Below are 12,208 nucleotides of genomic sequence, written 5' to 3' on the forward strand. Positions count from 1 at the left end.
GCTAAGGAGATTGCCACTACAGCTTATGTATCCGGCAGTATCCTACTGGCAGAGAAAAGCAGTTTCTTCTTTTAAGTCATGCTATTTAGAGCTACCCATGAATGCTGTTTTAAAAATTTCACAATACCTTTCTTCCTAGATGGTTTATAGGCACTTTCCTTATAAACAGGTCAGCGTGTTTCAAAGTGCAATCTATTCCACACAATACTTGTACTGATTGCACATATTACTCTCTGACAATTCCTGCTGAGGCAACATTAATATGTGTGCATCCCTGACCAATTTAGGTTAATGTGCCAAGAGCCGTGGAACTACATGTCTGATGTCGGTGACAACAGGGGTTTAGCCCCGCTCCAGCATATAAGCTGCAGCATGCTTCTTGGAGGGAAAAAGTTTATTCTACTCAAGGACGCTCATGGAGGTACCCAGGAAAAACTTTTCCCAACTTCCACAGCACCTTGCATCACAGAACAGGGTTTCCACAGTCAAACTCTACCAGAGATTACTTGAATAGGTCATACATGTAACTCAACACTGATGCTGAGAAAACATCAATGTCCACGGCACTCTACCGAGGGCAGTAAGTGAGACTCTGTCTCTACAAAAAAAAAAAAAACATCAATGCACATGTACTCCGAAGTCGGCGTCGCAACTGCATTGCCTCCAAGTGCACGCCTTCAGTGACAATAGAATTTTGCTCCCGTGCTCAAGGATATAACCGGCAGTATGCTTTGCAAGCTACTCCTAACATCCTATTTCCGACTGTATGCATCCTTACTGGACTCTTTTCCCAGAGCATCTGCGTTCTCAACATTGCTTTCGAGAGGGGGAATCCAGCCAGCACTCTTCTCCTCGTCTTACTGCTACAGTCTTCACCTCGTCTTAGTGTTACTGTTCATCCAGTGAGTAATCCTCTTTAGGACAATCCGAGTCCTCACTGTGTCTTTCTGCTAGGGTACAGCCAGCGTGTAATCCTGCCAGGGTGATCCGAGTCCTCACCTCACCTTTCTGGTAGTGTAAATCCAGGGAATAATCCTCTCCTCGTTGATCCAAGTCCTCACCTCACCTTTGTGCTAGTGTATGTCCAGGGAAAAATCCTCTCCCGGGTGATCCGAGTCCTCACCTTGCCTTTCTGCTATTTTATATCCAGCTAGAATTCCTCTCCTTAGTGTTCAAGTTCTCACCTCGCGTTTCTGTAGGCTAGATGCAGCAAGTAATACTCTCTAGGGTGATCCGAGTCCTCACCTCACTTTTCTGCTAGTGTGCATCCAGCTAGTAATCCTGTCCAGGGTGTTCCATGTCCTCACCTCTCCTTTTTGCTAGTGTACATCAAGTGAGTCATCCACTGAAGTGTGATGTGAGTTCTCACTTCACATTTTTGGTGGTGTACATCAAGAGAGTAATCTTCTCTAGGGTTATCCGAGTCCTCACTTTGCCTTTCTGCTAGTGTACATCCAGCGAGGATTCTTCTACATAGTGATCCGAGTCCTCACCTCGTATTTCTGCGTGTGTACACCCGCAAGTCATTCTTTCCTGGGTGATCTGAGTCCTCCCTCACTTTTGTGCTAGTTTCCATCCAGCGAGTAATCTTTTCCAGGGGTGATCCAAATCCTCACCTTGCCTTTGTGCTAGTGTACATCCAGCTAGTAATCTGTTCCATGGTGATCCGAGTCCTCAGTTCACATTTCTGTAATTGAACATCCAGCGAGCACTCCTCTCTAGGGTGATCCGATTCTCCACCTCACCTTTCTGCTAGCGTATATTGAGCGAGTAATCCTCTCCAGGGTTATCCGAGTCCTCATCTTACCTTTCTGCTAGTTCCCATTCAGTCAGTAATCCTCTCCATGGTGATTCTAGTCCTCACCTCGCCTTTCTTTCATCTGGTGTACATCCAGTAAGTCATCACCTCATCTTTCTGCATCTGTATATCCAATGAGTAATCCTCTCTAGGATGATCTGAGTCCTCACTTTGCCTTTCTGCTAGTACATCCAGCAAGAAATCCTCTCCATTGTGATCCTAGTCCTCACCTCTCCTTTCTGCTACTGTACATCCAGTGAGTAATCTCCCTCAGTGAGTATCCTAGTCCTCACCTCATCTTTCTGATTTTATACATCAGTGAGTAATCTCCAGTGAGTATCCTAGTCCTCACCTCATCCTTCTGATTTTATACAACCAGTGAGTAATCTCCCTCCAAAGTGACCGGATTTGTCCCTTTGCCTTTCTGCTAGTGTACATCCAGCAAGTAATCCTCACCAGAGTGATCCAAGTCCTCACCTTGCCTTTCTTCCTGTGTACATCCAGTGAGTAATCCCCACAGTTTGTTGGCGGATACACCCCATACCATAGCCTCTAACTCCTAAACCCTAACCCTGACCCCTAAACCTAACCCTAACCCTAACCATAACCTCAGCCCTAACAAGTTGTTGGTGGGGATGCCTCACTTCCTATAGGTTTTTGGGGAGTAAGCCTCACTCTATATGGGTAAGACTCACACCCCACAGGTTGTCATGTGATATGCTTCACCCATGGGTTGTTGGTGGGTATACCTCACTCCCCACATGTTTGTGAGGTATAGCTCACTCACCACAGATGGATGGTGGGTATGCTACCCTAGCCATGGGCTAGGGTATGCCTAACTATCCACGAGATGTTGTCAGGTATGCATCACTCTCCATGGGTTGTTGGAGGGTAGACACCTAAACTTAAAGCTAACCATAATGCCTACCCCTAAACCTAACCATAACCTTAATCCTTAACCCTAACACGTGATGCTGACCCTAAAACTCACTCTACACCCTATCACTAACCCTAACCCTAACAGGTTGTTGGTGGGTATGCATCACTACCCACGAGTGGATGGGGGATATGCCTCACTCTGCATGGGTTGTTAGGTGTACACCTAACTACCCATGCCTTATTCATGGGTCTCATGCCCCTCAGATTTTTATTGTGTGCACCTCACTCACCACAGGTTGATGGGGTGTACCCACCTAACCTTAACACCTAACCATAACCATAACCCTCATCTGAACCCTAACCCTAACCCATAAACCTCAAACACTAAACCCTAACCCCTAACCCTAACTATATCCCTATCCCTAATTCTCACCCCTAAAATATAACCCTAACCATAACCCCAACCCTAATATCTAACCATAATCCTGACCCTAACAGGTGGTTGTTTTTTATGCCTTACATCCCATGGGTTGTTGGGGTGTATGCCTTATTCCCAACTGATCATTAGGGGGTATGTTCCCAACCCCAACCCATAACCCTAACCTGACACTGAACCCAAAACCCTATCCATAAACCTAATCTTAACACTAAAAGCTAAACCCATAAACCGTAACCCTAACCATAACACTAACACTAACAAATTGCTGGTGGGTACTCCTCACACGCCATGGGCTGTTGGAGGGTATGCCTCGCTCCCTAAGGGTTGTTCGGGAGTAACTCTAAATCTCCATGTGTTATTGGGAGGCGCACTTCAATCCCCACAAGATGTTGGTGGATACACCTCACTACCAGGGGTCGTTGGGAGGTATGCCTCACTCACTCACCAGGGGTTGTTAGGGAGTATGCTTCACTCCCAATGGATTATTTGGGGGTATACCACACTCTAAATGGGTTGTTGGGGGGGGTGTACATCCCTAAACCTAACCCGTAATGCTAACTTGAACTCCTAACCCTAACTCTAACCCTAACCATAAACCTTAAACACTAACCCTAACCATAAAACGGAACAGGTTGTTAGAGGAAATGCCTCACTCCCCATGGGTTGTTGTCCAGTACGCCCAATTTCCTATGGGTTCCTGGTGGGTACGCCTAACCCTAACCCATAAACTCCTAACCCTAAGCCCAACAGGTTGTTGCTGGGTATGCCTCACAGCCCACGGGTTGTTGGTGGATACGCCTCACTCCCTATGTGTTGTTGGCAGATACATCTCACTCCCTACAGGTTGTTGTCAGGTATGCCTTACTCCCATGGATTCTTGAGGGGTACACCTCAATCAGCACAGATTGTTGATGGGTATGCCTCAATCCCCAGGGGTTGTTGGTGGGTATGCCTCATTCCCCACCAGTTGTTGGGGGGTATGCCTCAGTCCCCACTGGTTGTAGAAGGGTATGCCTCACTCCCCATGGGTGGTTGGGGATACACCTGTAACCTTAACCCATAACCCTAACCCTAACCTTAACCCTAAGTCTAAACGGTTGTCTGTGGGTATGCCTCACACTCCACGGATTCAAGGGGGGGGGGGAACACCTCAATCCCCAGGGGTTGTAGGGGTAAGCCACACTACTCATGGGTTGCTGGTTGGTACACCTCACTCCCCACAGGTTGATGGTTTCTATGCCTCACTCTCCACGGGTTGTTGGGGGGGTGGTATGCCCATAACCCTAACCCATAGCCCTAACACTAACCCCTAAACCTAATCCTAATGCTAACACTAACCCAAACCCTAACCATAACTATAACCCTAACACTAACAGGTTGCTGGCTAGCACTCCCCATGGGTTGTTAGTGTTTAGAACAACACTAAGTGTTGTTAGGCTGTTAGTGTTTAGAACAACACTAAGCCCTAACCCATAAACCCTAACACTAACTCTAACCCCTAACCCTAACAGGTTGTTGGTGGGTTCACCTCATACCCCACGGGTTGTTGTCAGGTATGCCTCACTCCCCACGGGTTTTGTCAGCTATGCCACACTCCCATGGGTTTTGGTGGATACACCACACTCCCCACGGATTGTTGAGGAGTACACTTCAACTAGCACAGGTTGTTGGTAGGTACTCCTTAATCCCCATGGGTTGTTGGTGGGTACATCTCAGTCCCTAATGGTCGTTAGGGGTGTCCCCATGGGTGGTTGGTGGGTACGACACACTTTCCATGGACTGTTGGGGGGTACTTCTCACTCCCCACTGGTCGTTGGGAGGATCATCTCACTCCCAGTGGGTTGTTGGTGGGTATGCCTCACTCTCACAGGTGGTTGAGGGGTATCCCCCAAACCCGATAGGTTTTTGTTGGGTACATCTCATTCCCCACAGGTTATTTGTGGGTACAACTCACTCCCTACAGGTTATTGGTGGGTACGCCACACTCTCCATGGGTTTTGGAGGGGGGGGTTAATTCCCCTAACCCTAACCCTAACCATAAAACCCCTCAATCTCCAGGGGTACGCCTCACTCTGCACAGGTTCTTGGTGAGTATGTCTCACTCCCCACAGGCTGTTGTCCTGTAAACCTCACTCCCCGTGTGTTCCTTGGGGGCATGCCTCACTACTCACGGGTTGTTGGTGGGTATGCTTCACTACCCACCAGTTGTTGTGGAAAATGCCTCACTCTCCAGAGGTTGTAGGGGGCTATGCCTCAGTCCCAGTAGGTTATTGGGGCCTAACCCTAATGCTAACACTAACCCAAAACCCTAACCCCTAATCCTACTCCTTACCCTAACCTTGACCCTAACCCTAACCCTAACCCTAACAGGTTATTGGTGTGTAAGCCACAACCCACAGGTTGTTGTCCTGTATGTCTCACTGCCACGGGTTGTTGGTGGGTTCAGCTCACTCCCAATGGGTTGTTGAGGGGTACACCTCAATCAGCATGGGTTGTTGGTGGTATGTCTCAATCTCCATGAGTTGTTGGTGGGTATGCCTCACTTTCCACGGGGTTTTGGGTGGTACACCTCACTCTCCACAGGTTTTTTTGGGGGGGTTTGTCTCACTCCCCATGGGTTGTTGATGGGTATGCCTTACTGTCTTGGGTTGTTGAAGGGTACACCTCATTCCCCATGTGTTGTTGGTGGGTACGCCTCACACTTGGGGGTATGCCTCACACTCAATGGGTTATTTAGGGTATGCCTCATTCCCCATGGGTTATTGGATTTACACCTCACTCCCCATGGGTTCTCGTACCATACGCCTCACTCCCACAGGTTTTTGGTGAGTATGCCTCACTCCCCATGGGTTGTTGGTGGGTACACCTCACTCCTCACAGCTTTTTGGTTTGCCTCACTACCACAGGATTGTTGGGGGGGATGCCTCACTCCCCACAGACTGTTGGTGGGTATGCCTCACTTCCCATGTTTTGTTGGTGGGTACACCTCACTCCCCACAGGTTGTTGGTGGGTAAGCCTCACTCCCACAGTTTGTTGGTGGCTATGCCTCACTCCTCATGGGTTATTAGGGGGTATGCCTCACTCTCCATGGGTTGTTGGTGGGTACACCTTACTCCTCACAGGATTTTTGTGGGTACGTCTCACTCCCCACAGGTTGTTGTGGGTAAGCTTCACTCTCCATGGGTTGTTGGTCGGTACACCTCACTCTCCCTGGGTTATTGGTGGGTACACCTCACCTCACTCCCCACAGGTTTTTGGTGGGTGTGCCTCACTCCCCACGGATTGTTGTTGGGTATGCCTCACTCTCCATGGAATATTGAGGGGTATGCGTCACTCCCCACGGGTTGTTGGTGGGTACACCTCACTGCCCACAGGTGTTGGAAGGTATGCCTCACTCTGACAGGTTTTTGGTGAGTACACCTCACTCCCCACGTTTTTTGGGGGTAAGCCTCACTCCTCACAGGTTGTTGTTGCGTATGCCCTACTCCCATGGGTTGTTGGTGGGTATGCCTCACTCCCACAGGTTGTTGTTGGGTATACCTCATTCCCCATGGGTTAGTGGGTGGTACACTTCACTCCCCACCAGTTATTAGTGGGTATGCCACACTCCCCATGGGTTGTTTGTGGGAATGCCTCAAACTCCACAGGTTGCCTCACTCCCACTGGTTTTTGGTGAGTACGCCTCACTCCCCATGGGTTGTTGGGGGTAGGCCTCACTCCTCACAGGTTATTGGTGATTATGCCTCACTCCCCACGTGTTGTTGATGGGTACGCCTCATTTCCCACAGGTTGTTGTCGGGTATGCCTCACTCCCCACAGGTTGTTGGTGGGTACACCTCACTCCCCACAGGTTGTTGGTGGGTACACCTCACTCCCATGGGTGTTGAGGGGTATGTCTCCCTCTCCATGGGTTGTTGGTGGGTACACCTCACTCCCCATGGGTTGTTGGGGGCTATACCTCACTCCCCATGGGTTGTTGGTGGGTACACCTCATTCCCCATGGGTATTGAGGGGTATGTCTCCCTCTCCATGGGTTGTTGGTGGGTGTGCCTCACTCCCCATGGGTCATTGGGGGCTATATGCCTCACTCTCCATGGGTTGTTGGTGGGTACATCTCACTTCACACCAGTTGTTGAAGGGTACACCTCACTCCCCACAGGTTGTTGGTTGGTATGCCTCCCTCCTTATAGGGTTGTTGGGGGGTACGCCTCAGTCCACTTTGGTTGTTGGTGGGTATGTCTCACTCCCCATGGGTTTTGGGTGGGTATGCCTCACTCTGCACAGTTTGTTGGGGGTACATGTCACTCCCCATGGGTTGTTGTTGGGTATGCTTCACTCCCCACGGGTTGTTGGGGGGTACACCTCACTCCCCGTGGGTTGTTGGGGGATATGCCTTACTCCCCACAGGTTGGGTATGCTTCACTCCCCAGGGTTTTTGGGTGGGTATGCCTCACTCCCCCACAGGTTGTTGGGGGGTATGCCTTACTCCCCACATGTTGTTGTCATGTATGTCTCACTGCCCACTAGTTGTTGGTTACACCTCACTCTAATGTGATGGAGAGACACATGGTTACCCCCTGGCCAGCCTCCTGCCTGTTGCCTGTGATTATGTGAAAAGCTGTGTGAGGGTGAACTTGCCTTGGTAGACATCATTTGTGCATCTTCTCCTTGTCACTGTCATCCTTTATGTATATATTGATGTTTTGGCTAAGATATAAAATTTGTAGCTGTATCTTTGGGCCAAGAATTACTTTGGGCAATTTACTTAGTCTTTCTCAGCTTTAATATAACCTTTCATAAAATGAGATAATAATCTAGACCTTGGGTGGCACCTGTGGCTCAAAGGTGTAGGGCACCAGCCCCATATGCTGGAGGTGGTGGGTTCAAACCCAGCCCAGGTCAAAAACCGCAAAAAAAAAAATCTAGACCTTGTAGGGTTGTTGTGATAATTTTAAGTATGAGCATGTAAAAACACCTACTCTACAAAGGTTAATTATTGGCTTTATTATCAGACACTTACTAACACTGTAATATTAGCACCAGAGAACATTGCTACAGGAAGGACCAATTTGCTTGAATACAGCATTTGTATTAAAGAAGTCTCCTCTCTGGCTAAGTCACCCCATGTGTGCACCATGAAGTCCTCATCATGCTGCTTTAGGATACCACTTTCCCCCAGACCTAGCAGAGACTGCTTGCAGGAGGGGGCTGGACCAGGTGGGCACTCCCCCTGCTCTGATCACTGTCAAGAGAGCTAGGGCTGAGCCCTCCTGGAGACAGAAGCCTCCCACACACTCTCCTATAAGGCCCCCAGGCCCTCTCACTACAGAGGCCCCCACACTCTGGAGGGGAGGAACATCTTGCATTCTGAGCTGGGATTCCCAGAGACTGGGCTTTACAGGCCAGTATGGCATTGCCCAGAGCACTGACCTTCAGCCACATTGCATAAATGACATGGAGCAGAAGGACCTTGTCTAACAGGAGTGTGAAGAAAGGGATGAGAAAATTCTAAATGAATTGAATAAATGAGATACTCACAATGAGTTATAGATGGATATAAATGCTACTACCTCCATTCTTATTAAATGTTCCTGTATTCTGAAAATAAAATTCAGAGTGGCAGACATGGTGTTACCCTATTTTTATATAACACATGAGGAAGAAAAGTGAATGAGAGATCCAGAGACACACACACTGCACTGTTAGCAGTACTGAGTGCTTTCCAGTGAAGAGCTGGAGGAACACAGGGCATTTTGACCTATCGCTCTATACACACTCTTAGAGTTTTAATTGTTTACAGTGAATATTCACGGCGTTCACATATTACTGTTTATGGTAGTTGCAAAATACAGTTTTCAAAAAGTGGTTTGATCATTTAAGACCAGTTAGTTTCTAGACAGTGACCTATTCTGAGTCTGCTGTTAGAAAACTTTTTAAAAGTTTTGAAATATAATAAAATACAAAAGAGCATATAAAACCATACATGGACAACTTTAGCAATAATAAAATAAACTTCACTGAACTCTTTACCTAGGCTGAAAACAGTATTACCACATCCCAGAGGCTGTAGCACTTCCCATGCCAATCATTTCCTAACCTAGCACGAGACTTGATGTTGAATTCTGGCTTCACATGCTCTGCGTGTTTTCCTAAACAAAAAATAGTTCACCTCTGACTTTTTATGTAAGTAGAATAACGTAACATATAATCTTCTGAGATATGCTTCTTTCAATCAATATTGTGTCTTTGTGATTTATTTGTGCATAATTGTAATGCATTTATTTTCCCTGAATGAAGAAGACCTCTTCATACTCCCAAGGACTACACCTGAAGAGAGTGGATGTGAACTATATTCCAAGTTGATCAACTATTGCTAGCCTAAATCAACTGTCGCCTTTGCAGGCTCAGAGAAAATAAGTCAATTAAAAAACAGAACAAATATATTTAACTGTTAGCTCTGACACAGAAAATTACTTTGTGTTTATACTTTATGTAAAGCAAGGCAGGCTGAATGCCAAAATGACCTGTCAAGGGAAAATATTTACATCTGTCAATTTTCACTTAGAGTTCTTTTTTCTTTTTCTTTTTTTTTTTTGATTAAATCATAACTGTATACAATGATATGATTATGGGGCATCATACACTCACTTCATAAACCATTTGACACCTTTTTATCACAGTGGTTAACATAGCCTTTCCGGCGTTATCTCAGTTACTGTGCCAAAACATTTACATTCTACATTTACCAAGTTTCGCAAATACCCCTGTAATATGCACCACAGGAGTGATCCCACCGATTCCCCTCCCTCTACCCACCCCCCTCTTTCCCACTTCCCCCTATTGTTAAGTTGTAGCTGGGTTATAGCTTTCATGTGAGAGTCCCAAATTAGTTTCATAGTAGGGCTGTGTACATTGGGTATTTTTTCTTCCATTCTTGGGATACTTTACTAAGAAGAATATGTTCCAGCTCCATCCATGTAAACATGAAAGAGGTAAAGTCTCCATCTTTCTTTAAGGCTGCATAGTATTCCATGGTATACATATACCACAATTTATTAATCCATTCGTGGATCGATGGGCACTTGGGCTTTTTCCATGACTTAGCTATTATGAATTGGGCTGCAATAAACATTCTGGTACAAATATCTTTGTTATGTTGTGATTTTTGGTCTTCTGGGTATATGCCCAGCAGAGGAATTACAGGATTGAATGGCAGATCTATTTTTAGATCTCTGAGTGTTCTCCATATATCTTTCCAAAAGGAATGTATTAATTTGCATTCCCACCAGCAGTGCAGAAGTGTTCCCTTTTCTCCGCATCCACGCCAACATCTCTGGTCTTGAGATTTTGTGATATAGGCTAGTCTCACTGGAGTTAGATGATATCTCAAAGTAGTTTTGATTTGCATTTCTCTGATGATTAAAGATGATGAGCATTTTTTCATATGTCTGAAGGCCGTGCGCCTGTCTTCTTCAGAGAAGTTTCTCTTCAAATCCCTTGCCCAGCCTGCGATGGGATCCCTTGTTTTTTTCTTGCTGATGCGTTTGAGTTCTCTGTGGATTCTGGTTATTAAACCTTTCTCAGAGATATACCCTGCAAATATCTTCTCCCATTCTGAGGGCTGTCTGCTTGCTCTGCTTACTGTGTTCTTAGCTGTGCAGAAGCTTTTTAGTTTGATCAAGTCCCAGTAGTGTATTTTTGAAGCTGCTTCAATTGCCCGGGGGGTTCTCCTCATGAAATACTCACCCAGACCAATTTCTTCAAGGGTTTTCCCTGCATTCTCCTCTAGTATTTTTATAGTTTCATGTCTTAAGTTTAAATCTTTAATCCAATGAGAGTCTATCTTAGTTAATGGTGAAAGGTGTGGGTCCAATTTCAGTCTTCTGCAGGTTGCCAGCCAGTTCACCCAGCACCATTTGTTAAATAGGGAATCGTTTCCCCACTGAATGTTTTTAATTGGCTTGTCAAAAATCAAATAGCGGTAAGTAGCTGGATTCATCTCTTGGTTCTCTATTCTGTTCCAGATATCTACTTCTCTGTTTTTGTGCCAATACCATGCTGTTTTGATCACTATCGATTTGTAGTAAAGTCTGAGGTCTGGTAGTGTGATTCCTCCTGTTTTGTTTTTATTTCTGAGTAATGTCTTGGCTATTCGAGGTTTTTTCTGATTCCATATAAAATGAAGTAATGTTTTTTCAAGATCTTTAAAATATGACAGTGGAGCTTTAATAGGGAGTGCGTTGAAATTATATATTGCTTTGGGTAGTATGGACATTTTGATAATGTTGATTCTTCCCAGCCATGAGCATGGTATGTTTTTCCATTTGTTAACATTTTCAGCTATTTCTTTTCTTAGAGTTTCATAGTTCTCTTTATAGAGATCTTTCACGTCTTTTGTTAGGTAAATTCCCAAATATTTCATCTTCTTTGGCACTACTGTGAATGGGATAGAGTCCTTAACTGCTTTTTCAATTTGACTGTTGTTGGTGTATATAAAGGCTACCGATTTATGAATGTTGATTTTGTAACCTGAGACGCTGCTGTATTCCTTGATCACTTCTAGGAGTTTTGTAGTAGAGTCCCTAGTGTTTTCCAGATACACAATCATATCATCTGCGAAGAGCGAGAGTTTGATCTCTTCTGACCCTATATGGATACCCTTGATCGCCTTTTCTTCCCTAATTGCGGTGGCTAAAACTTCCATTACAATGTTGAAAAGCAATGGAGACAATGGGCAGCCTTGTCTGGTTCCTGATCTGAGTGGAAATGATTCCAATTTAACTCCATTCAATATGATATTGGCTGTGGGTTTGCTGTAGACAGCCTCTATCAGTTTAAGAAAAGTCCCTTCTAGACCAATTTTCTTGAGTGTTCTGATCATGAAGGGATGCTGGATATTATCAAAAGCTTTTTCTGCATCAATTGAGAGAATCATATGGTCTTTGTTTTTTAATTTGTTTATGTGCTGAATTACATTTATAGATTTACGTATATTGAACCAGCCTTGAGACCCTGGGATAAAACCAACTTGGTCATGATGTATAATTTGTTTGATGTGTTGCTGGATTCTGTTTGTTAGGATCTTGTTGAA

The sequence above is a fragment of the Nycticebus coucang genome, chromosome 18 (genome assembly GCF_027406575.1).
Source record: "Nycticebus coucang isolate mNycCou1 chromosome 18, mNycCou1.pri, whole genome shotgun sequence".
In the NCBI taxonomy this organism is placed as follows: domain Eukaryota; kingdom Metazoa; phylum Chordata; class Mammalia; order Primates; family Lorisidae; genus Nycticebus; species Nycticebus coucang.